We start from the raw sequence: 17,896 nt of genomic DNA, 5'->3' as shown, positions 1-17,896 counted from the left end.
CTCTCATTCGGTAAATATATGGGCTTTTGAATTGATTTTACTATTTACTAGTGTGGATGGGCTGTTTTGTCTTGGGCCCAGAGAAACAATTAGTACTAGTACAATGGAGACACTCTACAGCTACCTAGAAAAACAATTACTACTAGTACAATGGAGACACTCTACCGCTTCTAGCTCCTCCTAGGTCATTGAAACGTGTCCCTCTACTGAATGTCGTTATACTTTTGTTCACCGACATGCGGGCCATGCAGCGCGCGGGCCCAAATGCCATCCACCAAATTAGAAGGCAGTATGCAGGCGGAGAGTCACCCCCGTTGTAGCGCGGCAGTAAGGAGCCGTCGTATCACAAAACCCCACCTCGATCCCCGCAGTCTAAGTTTGACGGACGAAGCAACCATCATTTCACTCTTCGCTGAATCCCCTTCTCCCTCACCGTCTTCAAGAAAGGCAGCACTCACATCTACCACTGTTCCTCTCTCCGAACGAAGGGAAGGTAAGAGGATCCGTGATGTTGGTATATTTTCATTTAGAGAAAAAAAAGAACTCTTGCAAAGCAGTAACCGATCCTCACTCTCTTTTTTGTTTCATTGTCATTGCGATTGTGTTTTCCTTTTAGTGGTCTCCTAGTATTCGTCAGTTTCATGATGGACCAAGGAGAACCAGGCAAAGATCTGCCGATATTGGAGCAGACGCGGGAGGCTGATCCCCACGAGACAGAGAGCTCCAAGAAGAAGGAGGCAACCACCGAGCCGACCCCAGATACGCTCACGGCCACTACTGAGATGGTCAACGCCCCGTTTGAGGTTACAACCCCCTTGGCACCGCATGATCAGTTTTCCCCCTTCGAGGATGTGTCCCCCCCCCCCGCTGAGTTGCCCAAGGTGATTTCCTTCTTTGCCAATCTCGATTGTGGTTTTTCATCTAAGTATGTGGTGATTTTTTTAGAAAAGGAAGTATGTGGTGATTAATAATGCAAAATTTTATTAGCTTCGATGTCATGCTATACATAGTGGTTTAAATAACTTGTGTTTCTTATACTGAAAAGTAATTCAGAATTTGTTTATGTTTCAATTAGAGCCCTGATGTAGACAAGGATTGTGTGGTTGTACATGTCACTCGCTATGAGGCAGACGACCTGAATATACGCATTGGGAAAACAGAGTTCTTAGGCTGTTGGATCCTGGAAGCCATTTGCGGTTATACCAATGAAGAGTTGTATTCCATCCTCACTGTTGTCATGCGTGTTGTCCAGGGTGTACTGAAGCACAAGAAGTTCAAAGCTACTCCTTCGTTTGTGAGGCATACTATTCTTGTCAAGCTTATGTAGGAAGATGACGTGGCATGCATCCACAAACAAGTTTATCAGTGGCAAGGCCACAAGGTTGTCTTCATGAAGGTTCACATGATTGAGCTGCTGCGGGACGTCCTCGATGATGTTCATGGCAAGGTCCGTCTTGTGTCCAGCCAAAATTAGATCGAGGCATGAAATAGTTGCCCCAGCTAGTGTTTAATAGTAGTTTGGATTATGTCTAATTATCCGAACCTTGCCTGTTATCGACCCCTCTGGGGCTAGTACTCTGTTTGAATCCGTCTATGGGAGCTGCTGCTACTTTTGTATGCCCGTGCATTCTGTGAGAACCATCGTAATTGTTGCCGAAACGGCGAAACAGATGCATCCTCACTAGTTTTTTCATGAACATGGTAAGACATAAGTTGTCACGGTTTATCATACGAGCAGTGTGTGCTTTGATGAAATAGAGCACTCGTTCGAGAACCGTGCGCCGATGTATGCATAAGTACTTGTAAACACTGTTGGTGCTACCCCACCTGTAAGCAATTGTGCAAAACATGGCACATTGGCTCAGCTCTCTTCAACACCAGGCTATCGACCAGCTAACAATCAACAACCTGTTGTCTGACATATAAGCAACTATGTATATTGTTACAGTGGTTCATGCAGTTAATTGAGGCCACAATGTAATAAATTCCAAATGTTCACACGCTAGTCCAGCGCTCATGTGGAACACTCACATTAAACTCATCTTCATAAAAAACTTGAAAAGCATAAGTTAAGCAATTTTATACATCTCAATGATTCATAGAACATAACAAACATATACTAGTTCACAGCAAAAGACAAAGTTGTGAGAAGGTTTACAAATCATGAAAAAACAAGCAAGGCTTCTCTGAGCAAACGGCCTCCCGGCAGGCTTAAATTTCCTGGAGTTCACTCTAGTTTTTTCTTGTTGCCACCATCCAGGGTTAGGTTCTCTCATTCCAGAATAACCAATTATAATTGTGGTATCAGCTGGAATACTGAACTGAACCATGTAGTGTACTGACCAGCTGAAATGCTTGTGCATTCCACTAAATTTAAGCACCGCTATTTGCAAAAATAAGAAGACCACAATGCCTCTTGTCCGCGCACCTGTCCAAAAAACCACCGTGCAGCCGTGCCAGCTAGTCCTCGGTCCATGGATGAACTGGTAGAAAGTGCATTCCGGACTAGGATGCAGTTGTTTTCGCTCGTCCCTGCACTGCAATCAGGAAGTAAAACGTATGAATCAGCTTCTTTTAGATTGCGTTGGTCATTCTACCTTAGTTACTACCAATGTAGGGATACCTTGAAGACGGCAGGTTAGATGACGGCAACGAGGGATAGCCATCTCATTTTGCATAGTTGTACTAAAACTGATGTGTGTGCTTTTGCTTGCGCGGATAGAAACGATACGGAGACAGACATCCCAAAACGATATTGAGACTGACATCCCTGTTTGCGCAAATACGAAATACGGTTATTTAAACAGTGACAGATATTACTACTTTCCCCCGTTTCCTCTTAGAACCAAGTCCTAGATTCATGCTACAGCTTTCCCACTTTCTTCCCTGTTTGAACCAACGCTTTGAGTCGACTGTATGAACTAGCTTTACTTCTAATAATAGTATAAGTCTAGGTGGCTTTGGAACAGCGGATGGAAGTAGAAAAGGATCCACAGGAACGAAGTTGGGGTAGTAGAGCAAGGCAGGTTTTGAAGGAATATATACCTGAGGGTCGTCGGCATGTGGCAAAGACGGCGTCGGGAGGCCGCATCTTGGCCACAATACTGCAGGGAGGAAGAAGGGGTCGGAGGCCCTCCCGAGCCGGCGCTCTCTCGGAGAGAACGGCACGGCGGCCGATCGGGACGCGCGGGCAGCCGTTGGTCTCCTCCCTCGCCGCCGACGACAGTGTGAACGATGCACCTACACCCCTGCCCCGGTCGAGGTTGTCTGGCCAGATTTGTGACCAGCTGTGAGCTGAGAGAGAGTGTGGCCACCTATGCATTGCTTAGATCTGGAGAGCATGAGAGAGTGAACGAGAGTTACCCTAGTAAAGCAAGCGCTAAGGCTCCTGCTTTTATATATAGTGGAGTGATTTTGTTGTACCAGCTTCAAAAAAATGCGCTCCTACGTGTACCCACGAGTGGGTGTGAGAGAACTAGTGCGTGCGTGCACCGCTTCTCTTCATGAGAGTACAATATACTATGCCCAAACAACATTCGCCGCAAGAGTAATAGTATAAGTGTGTGACGTGTGAGCTAAAATAAAATGTGCGCGCCGTCTTTTGTTTTTTTGAAGTTCTAAGGGTAGGGTGTGAAGAGCACATATGTGCGTGACGTCTACCTGCAGATAGACGGTGGGTGCGACGTGTGAGTCTGCGAGAGGACTCGGGAGAGTCGTGACTCGTGAGGGTGCGTGTGCGTGAGAGAGAGGGGGCACGTATCAATGCAATGCATGTGTCCGTAAATCATTACCCGACAAACGTTCGCCACAAGCCTTTTCCTGACGAACGCCGTAAGAACCGTTAGATCGGCATCCGACAGTGTTAGTTTTGCCATGTCATTTAACAGAACAGCCACTCCTCCTACACACAAATATTCCACGTGAGTGTTAGCAACTGTCGTATGCTCCCTCCGTTCCAAAATGCAGTGCATATAGCTTTATTTAAAATTCGAACCTCGCAAACTTTTACCGAGTTTTCGTGTACCAAATTGCACATGTAGAATACCATGTATATATATCATTTCATTCATCTTCAAGAGGTAACTATAAAGATGGGTGAGGAGTCTACAAAGAAAGACCATCGTATCACCCGCAGCAATTTCAAGCATCCTTTAGTGTCGAGGAATATCATAGGAACTCTATATGATATGATTTTTATAGGATTTTTCCTTTAGAGCCAATTGGTTCATAGGAATAGATTCATATACTCCACATTTCAAAGGAAATAAACATGATATCATTTCTATAGCTTTAGAGCCACTTGGTTCATATGAATGGATTCCTATACTCCCTTAATTTTAAAGGAAAATAACATTAGCGTATATTCAATAGAAAAGTTCCTATGATATGAACCAAATTACATCTCTTTTCTAATCCCTCCTCATAGGAATTGAGACACATGTCATCTCTAGATTCAATAGAAAAGTTCCTATGATGTGAACCAAATGACATCTCTTTTCCAATCCCTACTCATAGGAATTGAGATGCTCCATGTCATCTCTTTCCCTACAACTTCCATGTATACATCTTCTATTCCTAAATAGATAGTACAACCCACTAGTAGCTTTTTTCCAAAACATGCAACTATGGCACAAGAACTATATAGTGTGCCAATAACTTTGAAAGATGGTCGCTGGATGAAGCTAACCCGATAGTGCAGAGATAGGCAAATCCGAGCACTACTGGCCGTTGGATATCATCAACATTCCACCAGATCTGCCATATGTACAATTTAGAAGACTCCATGGTTGAACTTAAGCATAATGCACAAACCTCAAAACACAAGCACTTCTCCTTTGTTCTAGAATCTTCTGTATCATAATTGATTGTTTTTTTAAATGAATTGCCATTATTTGTTTTTTACTTTATGATTTACAATGCACAACCCCATGAATCTTAACATTTTTATAAAACTAATTGATTTTGAATGAGATGAACTATAAGAACTAAACAAACATCTACATCATGCATATATGACTCAAAGCTTTATATGCTATAGTGTGTACTTATTCATAATTTGGTTTCGAAATCTCATGCGTTCAATACATGTGTACCTTACTAGTTTTGAGTAGAGTAGTAAATTTCACGTGGCCCCGGGTATATCAAAATGCAGGGCCCATGTATCATTGCCTTTCGGTCGAACCTACGTCCAAAATTTTTTGTACGTACTATATCTCCACTGGTCCCCGAACCCAAAATGCTGCCTCGTTCCCATAAAACCAAGCGGCCCACACATATTTAAGGTGTCGACTCGAACCCATTTACTACGACGTGGCCCCGCACGCTATAGTACTCCTACAAACCCTACGGCCGCACTCATCATCGGTTTTCTTCAAGAGGACGAGGGAGAAGCCGATTTGTAGTGGAGGCGCTTTCAAAAAAAAGGATCTGTAGTGGAGACCCCTAGCCTAGGGTGCCCTAGGTAGCTGCCGCACGCATCATTGTTTTCTCTTTTCTTTATGCTCTTGCGCCCTAGAGTGAAATGATGGTTGCTTCGTCCGTCCAGCTTAATGCGGGAAAGGTGGGGCTTTGTGATTTGACCCCTCATCGCTCATTTTCTACTACTGCGGCACTACGATCGGGGTGCCTCCAATTCCAACCACTGCTCCGAACTGTAATTTGGTGCATGGCACGCGGAACAAGATGGTGGATGAGCCATATGTCGGACAAAGGGGTCCTGTTAAGTGTGTCGCCATTTCGTGTGCGGACTGACCCTGCTTGAGTTGCTACGCCAACACGACAGGAGCAGCCTACCACTTGGTTTTGCTCCTTGGTGAATCCTGACTATATTGATCTAAAAAGATACGTGCTGAACTACCCTCTCCGTCTTGGTTTTTTTATTTTTAGGTGTCTTGGTTTATAGGGCCTGCACGTAGTTCTAGGTCATCCATTTGACTAACTAAATATGAGTTACTATGTCACAAAAAGTATATCATTGGATTCTTAAGCGGATGTAGTTGTATTTAAAAGTCGAGGGCGGGGCTTTTCCTGCGCGATAGGCGGGGCAGTTCCGCCTAGTCGGTTCGACAGAGACGCGAGAAGATGAGAGAGTAGGCTGTTGCAAACGTAGGGCTTTGTGATTTGACAGCGAGTTACTGCTGGACAGGTGGGCCCCGTGATTTGACTTGCCATTATCATTTTAACTACGGCGCTACGATCGGCGTGATTCTCCCGATTCCTGACCAGCTCCATACAGGTGCCTCTCCCAATGCTCCACCATGTAATAGAGGCTGGCTCTTGTATGAGATCCCACTTCTCCACTTTTTCCTTGCCTCTCTTTCCTCCACATATGCAAAAGTGCCATGTAAAGCGCACTATTGTACTCCCTCCATTTTTATATACAAGGCCACAATCAAAATTACAATTTGCAACTATACAAGGCCACAAACACCAATCGAGACAAAAATAATGGTGTTTGCCTCGTACTAATAAAGGAGGACATTAATTATCCCTTGCATGCATGTCTGTGTGAGAAGGTTGGCTTGCATGCGCCTCATTAATTAACCAAAAGGAGTGAGAGCATTGGCTTGTTGTAGGTAGGACAGAAAAATATGCATTAATTAACACGACAAACAAGGAGACAAGCTAGCTTGCAATATTGTCTTAAGCACACATTTACTTTTGCCTTGGTACCTGTAATATGGGTTTGTGGCCTTGTATACCAAAATGGAGGGAGTACTTACTTTTACTTGCTCCTACAGGTGCTTAAGCTTGCCACATAGGCATAAAGTCTGATGTGGCAAGTTAATCAAGAAGAGAGAGACTAGTTTGGTGACCCAAGGAAGAAACAGTGCTAAGCGCGTGTACCTAGGTGAAAAGACAATTTTGAGTCTATAGCTAATTAAATGAAGCAAACTTAGCAACACCATTTCATTGGAAGAGGTCACTCCTTGGCAAATACAATAAATACTAGTACTCCCTGTGTCCCATAATATAAGAACGTTTTTGGCACTACACTAGTGTCAAAAACATTCTTATATTATGGGACGGAGGGAGTATGAAGAAAGAGATAGAGAGGAGTAAAAAATACACTTATAGCCAACCTTATAGCCAACCTTGTTGTAGTATGAGTGACTAAGTGAGGACTATGTATGACATGCCAACATCAGATAGCCTAACGCACCATGTTAAATCTCCAAGGGCGCGACCGCGCGAGCGACGCGACGGTCGTGGTAGGCGCGACCATGATACGGGCTACTGGCAGCCCTTGGCTCTGAGATCAAACGGTCTGATGCTAAGTTGCTGAAAATTTGCAGAATAACCCTCCAGGATAGGATATTCACCCATAGGTCTAGAATCACGCCATGCAACCGTTCGATCTCAGACCCAAGGGCTCTCGGAAGCCCGTATGATGGGAGAATGGAAAGCCACTACCCTGCCGTTCGCACGCTGGCAGTTCGCTCCTACTCGTTCCGGCACGTCCTTCAATACTATGGCGGTTCGCTCCTAGTCGTCCCGTCCATTCACATTACGGCAGTTCACCTAATCCTAACCCTCCTCCCAAATCCATGGCATCCCAAATCTCCAAGATCGGCGGTGAGTACAAGGTTAGAACCATCACAGGCGATGAGTTCGACGTCATCTACACCCATTCTTCCGCGGCGGTGAAAGGATGCCTTTCTCGCTTCAAACGCATGTTCGAAAACTCAGATGATGAGTGGGCCGCTGGGCTAGATGTTGAGTACACCACAGTCCTGGGACGAGAGAAGGATCTAAAGGACAAAGAGAGGAAGAAGCCCGCCGTGATCCAGGTTTGCGTACATAACGTTAGCTTGGTCTACCACATATGCCATGCCGACGTTGAGTGCCAGGATTTTAAGAACTTCCTCAAGGAAATAATAGTGAAATTCGTTACTGTAGACTTTAAGAACGACAAAGAAGTCCTGGGTTGGATAGGCCTCGTTGTAGGCAACCCCTTCGACCTCCAAAAGAATCGGCTGGTGCCCTCTCGTCAGCCTTCAATGCTGACCCTGGCAGGAGCCTTCAATGCTAACCCTGACTACTTTACAAAAGTATACATTTTTTAAAAGGCTAGAGTACTGTTCATCACATATATAGTAGTGCCACCGCACCCGTGGGCGGGGGAGACGGCGTACTAAGCAAGCTTCTCCTCGTTCTGCGAGTTGACGGGACACATCAAAAGTACTCCAATGTATAGAGCCTTGCCTCTAAGGTAGGCCCCACATGGTTTGCCTCTTTTTTAATTTAACATAACGCGTCAAGTCGCAATTTGTTTGTTCACCCGTGGTAGACGATCCTCCCTCCACCAAGTGGACAACTAGTACACGTGCCAAATTACCATGTGGGCTGCCTTTTTCGTACATAAATGAGCTCCGCCGTGTACCCGCGCGGGTGTGGTTGGGAAAGAGACGGGAGTACGTGCGCCGTGCGTGCACCTCTTCTCTTCGTGCACGTCCCCCACCTATGTGGGTGTGTGTGAGAGAGATACAAACCTAGACATAATGCACCGTCCATCCCCATGCCTCCGCCCAGTCCGACCACCCGTCACCACCACGCCCCACTCCTCCTCACCATCCCCATGCTTCTGTCGCTGCTTACATGGCACGGCCGCCGGCTTGGGAGTCTCGGCCACAGAAACGGGAGACGTGGTACGATGCAGCGGCGTGGACGGTAGCAACGACGCCCGTGCGCCGCTCCTCCTCGAGCTGGCCTGGAGCGGTAGCAACGACGCCCATGCGCCCTCGACTCTGATCTAGGACACCGCGCCATTCTTCCACTGACGTGTGGGCTCTTTGGGTGCATGGCCTGCATGTCAGTGACCCAACGCAGGCAGCGCACAGCAGAGGAACCTTTGGTGGGCCAGGGCGGTCAGAAGCGGGCATTTCATAAATCGATGATTGTTCATTGAGTTTGACGTCATCTTTTTCATGTAGATAAGCCTACTATGTTGATAGCCCGTTCGATACGTTGTGATTCATAAAGACCGCTACAAACATCAATGTTCTGCTTATCACAGATAAGATTGATTAATACCCGTAACAATCCATGTCCTTAACAAAGGGTGCATGCACGTATAGGTTGAGTGTGTGTCTTGCGTCGTGTGCTGTGTGCATGCAGGCGTGCGAGTGTTGCGTGCGTGCAAGGGTACGTTTCAGTGTTGCATGCATGGGTGCGTACGTGCGTGTGTTCGCGAGTGCATGTGTACGTGTCAGTGCTGCACGGCAGCATGTGTGCGTGTGTACGTGTCAGTGTTGCACGCCTACATGCGTGCGTGTCTTGCGTGTGTGCATGTGTACGTGCGGGGTGAGGCTACACGTCAGTCGACTGACTTTTTCATCTCTGGCCATTAGATTTTCCAGCCGTTGGATACGAAATCAAGGGCCTCCGGTTTATCATCAAACTCCACCCCCTGAGCCTCGAGCCACCACCGGCCGAACCGCCAGCCCCCGCCGCCCGCGGCCGGCCCGCCCTCCCCGAAACCACTCCCCACCGCCGGTCTGCTGCCGCACCGGCCATCCCTCTAGCCCCCCACCCCCCCGCCGAGCTTTTTCTCCGGGGATTCCCACCCCACCGCCCAATGAACGCCACCCCCAACCGTCGGTGATTGCCAACCGGAGGTCTCACGACTTCGAATACCCACCGACCACTAATTTATTACCATTTCTGTCCTTCATATACGCGTTGACGGGTGGGCCCTATGGTAACGTGCGCTGCTGAATGTGGACCGTTTGACTGGTTAATTGATCGTGTTATCAACAAATTACGGAGCTGTATGGTGAGCCAGTGACCGTATGATCACCCTAAAATGTACTTGTTGGGGATATAACTATTTGTGTAAGCCGCCCAGGAGGGGCCGGGTTACGCAAAGAAGACTCATCAGAAAGAAGCCCAAGACCAAGCATGAAGATGACGGTTCAATAAAGGGTCTAAAGGCCCGCAGGCGGCTTAAGGCCCAAAGTGGTAAACCGCCATGATGGCATGACTTGTAACATAAGGTAGAATTAACTAGTCACCGAGCCGGACACTGTCTATGAGCCGGCCGGGACTCTGTAGGCCGCAGGGCGTCAACCCGTGTATATAAGGGGACGACCCGTTGGCGGGTTAGGGCAAGAAACAACTCATCGAGAACCGGGCATAGCGTATCTCGCTCCCTGGTAATCGAAACCTCATCAATACCAACCCAACTAGACGTAGGCCTTCCATCACCGTAAGGGGCTGAACTAGTATAACTCTCTCGTGTCCTTTGTCCCGATTAACCCCTTTAAGCTTCCTAGCTGCGATGGCTCCACGACTAAGTCCTTGCAAGAGGACATCTGTCGTGACAATTCCACAATAGTTGGCGCCCACCGTGGGGCCAGCGCACGGTGGATTTGAGTTCTTGAAGGGCAGCTTCGAAGGGCTCAAGGGATACGCATTCGGCCGGATGACCAAGAGTCGTCGCGGCAAGATCTACATCGATGACGAAGGCTGGGGCACCGACACCGGCTCAATTGAGTACGGGTACCGGGTCCCCTTTGGCGGAATCCATGTCTTCATTGGCCGGATTAGTGAGCCGGGCCCTGAGCCGGACAACTGCACCGACCTCGTCGAGACGGCTCAGCGTGCGAGACCCGCCCAAGTTCAACCCGTCATGAAACGTGCCTTCGTGGGCTGCATCCACGGAGGGGAACTTTCTGAAGGATCTGAAGATGGTGGTGAGACGGCCGTCCTCTCTGACGGTGATTCGTCCGCCGGTTCAATAGATTCGCTATATCAAGTGCAAGATGGCGTGCTTGGGGGCTATTCCGATGGCTCCAGTATTCCGGACCCCTATGAGCCGCCAAGCTGGGCAGGAGTCTTCATGGCTGGGACTCAACCCGGCCAAAACTCTACAGCTGCAGCAGCAATAATGTCCGGGTCAGGAGCGGCCGGGGCAGGAGGCCCTGTGCGCCCACTGGCTCAGGTGCTGATGGATCTCATGGATAAACTGACGGCCTTGTTAACCACTACAGTCATCCCGGCGAATCAAGATGAGCATAACGCGGAGGTAGCACAGGTGCGTGAGGAGATAGCTCGGGCCAAGGAGGCCTTGGCAGCTGAGGACACTAGGTTAGCTACAGAACGGGCGGCTTTGGATGCATGGGCGCAGCAGCTCCAGTCAGAGGCTTTCCAGCTTACGATGAGCCTGAACGCATCTAACGAGGTGATGAGAAGGAGGCACCAGAAAACTCAATCCCGTTTGCCTCCGATTTACGACCCTCGGAACCTTTTCGCTACACCCGGTGCCGGCCCTAGCAACCCGCCGGAAGCAAATCAGTTCATGACAGCCGGAGCGGGAGGACCGGCTCAGCCTCGAGAGATGGCACCTCCTCATGGGAGTATGGCCCTGCCCCGCTATATACCAATACCACCGGGTCACTTTTCCAACCCCATGGAGAACTTAATCGCAGCATCGGCGCGTTTGGCGGCTCTCCCAGTGGACGGTGATGATCCGACAGCGGTGGAGACCCGGAGGATCAGAGAACTTGTCCAGACGGCCCTGGCTCAGCAAGAGACTTATTCTTATAGCCGGGATAGGATTCATTCGACTCCTCCGCCTTGGTTAGCACCGCCTCGTCAAAACCGGAGTCCGAGTTACAGCAGGCACATGGAGTCAGAAGCTTTGTCAAGCAACGCCCAGCACCATAACCAGCCCGATGGTTATAACCCGGTACAAGACCGAATATGTCAGGAGGACGAGCGGGCGGCTCAGCTAGCGGCTCAACAGACGGCTCATCAAGATTTCCCAGAATATCCGACGACCTCCGTTGAGGAGGGAGTGGCTACTAGAACCGGCGGTGTTCCTTGTTTGGTGCCGGCTCTGCGTAATGTGTCGAATTACATGACTGACTTACAGCCCAGAGCGTGGATCGAAAGTTATGAGATGGCCATGGAACCGTTGGAGGTCAACAACGCAACAATGGCTAAGTACTTCACCATGATGTTGGATGGAACGGCCCGGTCTTGGTTAAAGGGCTTGCCACCCAATTCCATTAGTTCATGGGCAGAACTAAAGGCCCGATTCATCCAGAACTTCAAAGACACTTGCAAGCAATCTATGTCGATTGTGGACTTGACAAATTGTAAGCAGGAGGAGGGTGAATCCGCAACTCATTGGGTGCGCCGGGTCAAGGAGATAATACATTCGTCTGATAAGATGGATGCCGGCTCTGTAGTCCTCATGTTGGAGAAGAATTGCCGTTTTGAGCTGCTAAGATAGAAACTGGGGCGCCTTAAGCATTATTGCAATGATATGGGTACGCTGATGGCAGCTTTAGTCAGATACGCCGACTCTGATAGTACCAAGGATCTCGCATCTGATGAGGAAAAGACAGGGAAGGGAAAGAAGAACGACAATAGAAAGTGTCAGCAGCATAACCCGATGAATCAAGGAGGCAACAAGCGTAAGGCTGAGGGTAACCCGGAGTTTGTGGCTAATGCCAAGGCGCAGGGTAGCAATCAGAGACGTAAGGGAAAACCGCCCCCGCGATCTGGCGGGTCAGGCCCATCTCTTGAGCAGTTGCTCAATGAGCCTTGCCCGAGACACGACACCCGGGAACGACCCGCCACCCACTTGTGGAAACATTGCGCAATCATGAAGGCTTTCAAGAATTCCAACACTTTTGATGGCAATCATGGGTCGGGCGGCGGCTCAGGCGCATGCGGCTTTCATGGCCTGGGCGGCGGATCAAGTTCTGGCTTTCAGGGAAACCAAGGCGGCTATAATCAGCAGCAGTCTGGTCAAGGGGGACAACAGCAGCAGCAGTCGGGTTATCAAAGCCATTTGAAGCAGCTGAATAGTGGGCAGTATCATGGGTTCACCACTAGCTTGTGCAAACGTGACCTGAAGGTTCATAAGAGGGCCGTGAACTCTGTTGAGCTGGCAGTTCCCCGTTACTTGAGGTGGTCAGAACAGCCTATTGTATGGAGCAGGGAAGATCACCCTCCCCGGGTTGATAATCCGGGTTAGTTAGCCTTGGTGGTGGCGCCTCAGGTCGATGGATATAAATTCACCAAGGTACTCATGGACGGAGGTAGCAGTATCAACATCCTCTATTATGAGACCTTTCGATGCATGGGTTTGACTGACAGAAATTTAAGGACATCCAACACCGTTTTCCATGGGGTGGTGCCTGGTAAGTCGGCGTACCCGGTCGGTAAGATTGAATTGGAGGTGGCCTTTGGAGATGAATATGATTCCAGGGCTGAGAAATTGAAATTTGATGTGGTCAAAATCAAGAGTCCATATCATGCTCTGTTTGGGCGGCCGGCTTATGCCAAGTTCATGGCACGGCCGTGTTATGTTTATCTGCAACTCAAGATGCCGGGTCACAAGGGCACCATCACTGTGCATGGGAATTGAAAGGTAGGCTTGGAATGTGAAGAAGGTGACGCGGCTTATGCTGAGTCTGTTTGTGCAGCAGAAGAGCTGAAGTTTTATCAAGATAATGTTGACCCGGCGGATATGACCTCTCTGAAGAAGCCGACCACAGAGCATGACCCGGCAATGAAGTTTAAATCGGCTGCTAAAACTAAACTTGTTGATTTCACTCCAGGCGACTCATCTAAGCAGTTCAGCATCAGCGCCAACTTGGATCCTAAATAGGAAAGCGTGCTCATCGAGTTCATCCATGAGAACCGGGACATCTTTGCATGGAAACCTTCTGACATGCCGGGTGTACCGAGAGAACTCGTTGAGCACACTCTTAATATTGATCCGAAGTATAAGCCGGTCAGGCAATTCCTTCGACGATTCAATGAGGAAAGACGAAAAGCTATTGGAGAGGAGGTCGCCCGGTTCTTAGCGGCTGGGTTCATTATTGAAGTTTTTCACCTGGAGTGGTTAGCTAACCCGGTGCTCGTGCTCAAGAAGAACAGCACCTAGCGGATGTGTGTGGATTACACGGACTTAAATAAGGCTTGTCCGGCTGATCCCTTTGCCCTCCCCCGTATTGATCAAATCATTGATGCTACGGCGGGTTGCGAGCGTTTGAGCTTTTTGGATGCTTACTCTGGTTATCATCAGATCAAAATGGCAGTTAAGGACTAGGAGAAGACGATGTTCATCACTCCATTTGGAGCCTTCTGCTATGTATCTATGCCATTCGGGCTCAAGAGTGCCCAGGCGACTTATCAGCGATGTGTACAGAACTGTCTCCACGATCAAATTGGGCGCAATGTTCATGCTTATGTGGATGACATCATGGTGAAATCTAGGGAGAAGGAAACCTTGATATCTGATTTAAAGGAGACCTTTGATAATCTCCGGGTTTATAAGATGATGCTTAACCCGGCCAAGTGTGTATTTGGTGTACCTGCAGGCAAGCTTATGTGTTTTCTGGTCTGAAACAGAGGCATTGAAGCTAATCCGAAGAAGATCAAGGTAATCACCTCTTTGGCTAAACCGGCATGCAACAATGATGTTCAGCGACTGGCGGGTCGTGTTGCTGCTTTAAGCCGGTTCGTAAGCCGGTTAGGAGAGAAGGCCCTACCGCTATATCAGATGATGAAGAAAACGGACACTTTTGTCTGGAGTGATGCTGCTAATACTGCCTTTGAAGATTTAAAGAGACAGTTGTCTGAGCCGCCGGTCCTTGCGTCTCCCATTGATAGAGAGCCATTACTGTTCTATGTGGCTGCTAACGCATGAGCCGTCAGTGTTGCCATCGTGGTGGAGCGCAAGGAGGTTGGCAAGGAGTATGTGGTTCAACGGCCGGTTTACTACATCAGTGAGGTGCTCATTGAGTCTTAAAAAAGGTATCCACATTGGCAGAAACTTGTTTACAGAGTGTTCATGGCAAGCCGGAAGCTGAAGCAGTACTTCCAAGGTCATCCTATCACTGTGGTAAGCTCTGCCCCCTTGGGAGACATCATACAGAATAGAGAGGCCACAGGACGAGTCGCCAAGTGGGCATTGAGCTTGGGCCTCATGGTTTGAAATACATGCCTCGGACTACTATCAAGTCTCAAGCCCTGGTGGATTTTATCAATGATTGGACAGAATTGCAGGCACCTGAGGAGAAGCCAGATAACACATATTGGACTATTCACTTTGATGGGTCCAGGCAGTTAGAAGGCTCGGGGGCTGGAGTTGTTTTAACTTCCCCTCGAGGTGACAAATTTTGTTATGTGCTCCGGCTTATGTTTCCTTATACTAACAATGCAGCTGAATACGAGGCCTTACTCCATGGTCTCCGGATGGCCAAAGAGATGAATTTGAGCCGGGTCAGGTGTTTGGGCGACTCAGATCTCGTGGCTCAACAGGTGTCAGGCAAGTGGGACTCCAAGGATCCCCTTATGGCGGCTTACTGTCATGAAGTTGATGCTGTGGCTGGGTGCTTCAAAGGTTATCAAGTGGAGCACATTGATCGAAGGAAGAATGAGGCGGCTGATGCTTTAAGCCGGCTGGGATCTCAGCGTAAGCCGGTGCCGCCTAACACCTTTCTCGACGTTTTGCACAATCCTTCTGTCAAGGTACCTACAGAGGAAGAACTAGCAGTTCCAGACCCGGAGGCACAGCTGGTGGCAGCTCTTCACGTCATCCTGGATTGGACAGTGCCATATTTGGCCTATATGACCCGGGGGGAGTTGCCTAAGGATGAGACCTTAGCGAGACAAATCATCAGGCGGTCCAAATCTATGACGATTGTTCATGGCGAGTTACATCACCACAGTGTCACTGGGGCGTTTCAACGTTGTGTGTCGCCTGCAGAGGGTCAGGAGATACTTCATGAGATCCATGAAGGAGATTGTGGTCATCATGCTGGCTCAAAATCTCTTGTGGCCAAGGCTTTCCGTCATGGTTTCCATTGGCTGACGGCTCATGCTGATGCAGAGGATCTGGTCAGCAAATGTGACGGATGTCAAAAATTCTCACGACGAGCTCATGTGCCGGCTCAAGAGTTGAGGATGATTCCAATTACTTGGCCGTTCGCAGTCTAGGGGCTTGACATTGTTGGACCTTTCAAGAGGTCTAAGGATAAAAAGACACACCTCCTGGTGGTGGTGGATAAGTTTACAAAATGGGTTGAGGCAGAGCCGGTCAGTAAGTGTGATGCAGCCACGGCGGTTCAGTTCATGAAAAAGGTGATCTTTCGTTTTGGTTTTCCACACAGCATCATAACTGATAATGGCAATAATCTCTCTAAGGGTGCCATGGAAGAGTTCTGTCAACGAGAACATATCCGGCTTGACGTTTCGGCTGTTGCTCATCCTCAATCCAATGGTCAAGCAGAAAGAGCTAATCAGGAGATCCTAAAGGGTATCAAACCCCGGCTCTTGGTCCCCTTACAGTGGACTCCGGGTTGTTGGGTGGAGAAGCTACCCTCTGTACTGTGGAGCATCAATACTACGCCTAACAGATCTGCGGGTTACACACCTTTCTTCATGGTGTACGGAGCAGAGGCAGTCCTACCAAGTGACATCCGGCACAACTCACCCCGCGTGGCGGCTTATGTTGAGGCTGATAACGAAAAAGCTCGTCAGGATGCACTTGACTTGTTGGATGAGGAGCGAGACTTGGCAATAGCCCGCTCGGCGATTTACCAGCAAGACCTGCGCCGCTACCACAGCCGCCGGGTTAGAAGCAGAACCTTTCAGGAAGGCAACTTAGTGCTCCGGCTCATCCAGGATCAGTCTGATATGCACAAGCTATCCCCCCGCCTTGGGAAGGACCTTTTGTGGTCAGCAAGAATCTGAACAACGGGTCATACTACATTATCGACGTTCAAGAGCATAAAGACTCACGTAAGTCGGAGGAGGAGACCTGCCGGCCGTGGAATATCGCCCATCTTTGGCCTTACTATACTTGAGCCACCGGCTCTCAAGATGTATATATTTTGACATATTATATAAAGCAATAAAGCAGGACCTCTATCCTTTTCACCCTCAAAGGTTTACATGTCTTCTTTGTCAGGTGGTGGAAACAACCAACAGGGAGCGGATATATCTGAATCCGGCTTTCCCTTTGGTCTGGCTTATGATCTGTTTGAATCTAGCGATGATCACTTGGGGGCTTCCTGTTCAAACATAGGTCGTATTCGAACCAAAGAGAACATAGTTGTCAATACCCGCTTGATCGGCATACTGCCAAACCCACTGGGGGGCTTCTTGATCATATTTGAATCATAGCTTAACCCCTTTGGGTCTGACGTGGATCGTATTTGAATCAGCGTCATTAAACAACTCTCATGGTCACTTGGGGGCTTCCTATTCAAACATAGGTCGTATTCGAACCAAAGAGAACATAGCTGTCGATACCCACTTGATCGGCATCGCCAAAGCCACTGGGGGCTATATGATCGTATCCGAATCTTAGCTTAACCCCTTTGGAACGATTCACTGATCGTATTCGAATCAGAAGCCTTTAAGTTTTGTTTATTATTTATCGTACTTGGTAAGCGTAAATATTTGACTATCTTGAGACCCTCTTGAAAGTACTATGGAGTGAATTTTGTTTCACCAGTTTAATATTGGTTACCTCAGGTTGTTAAGTGCCAGGTGAACTTTATAATGCCAACTTTTAGGAGTTAAACTTACCCTCATGGGTTCGGTCATATAAGTCGGTGAGATAACCGCAAGAATCACATGTATGCTATTATGATTATATCTAATAGGTCTAATCGTAAGTCGGCCTTCCTAAGATTGTTTGGTATACACTCCGGGTTATCAATACCTTATGTGACCCCTGATGCGATAAGTCGCCAAAGGATTTCTGTTTGTCTCATATGCAGGATAAGGCAAGCAACTTTTTGTTTAATATAAAGGAACTAGAAGATCAATAAAAGCTGGAAGTATATAATGATGGCGGCTTAAGGAAGTATTGAGCACCATAAACATGCACAAAGGCATGGCAAAAATCGAGAGGTTTTTCTACTCT

The sequence above is a fragment of the Triticum aestivum genome, chromosome 4B (assembly GCF_018294505.1).
Source record: "Triticum aestivum cultivar Chinese Spring chromosome 4B, IWGSC CS RefSeq v2.1, whole genome shotgun sequence".
Lineage (NCBI taxonomy): Eukaryota > Viridiplantae > Streptophyta > Magnoliopsida > Poales > Poaceae > Triticum > Triticum aestivum.
The sequence above is the reverse complement of the archived record's forward strand: the minus strand, read 5'-3'. Positions refer to the sequence as shown.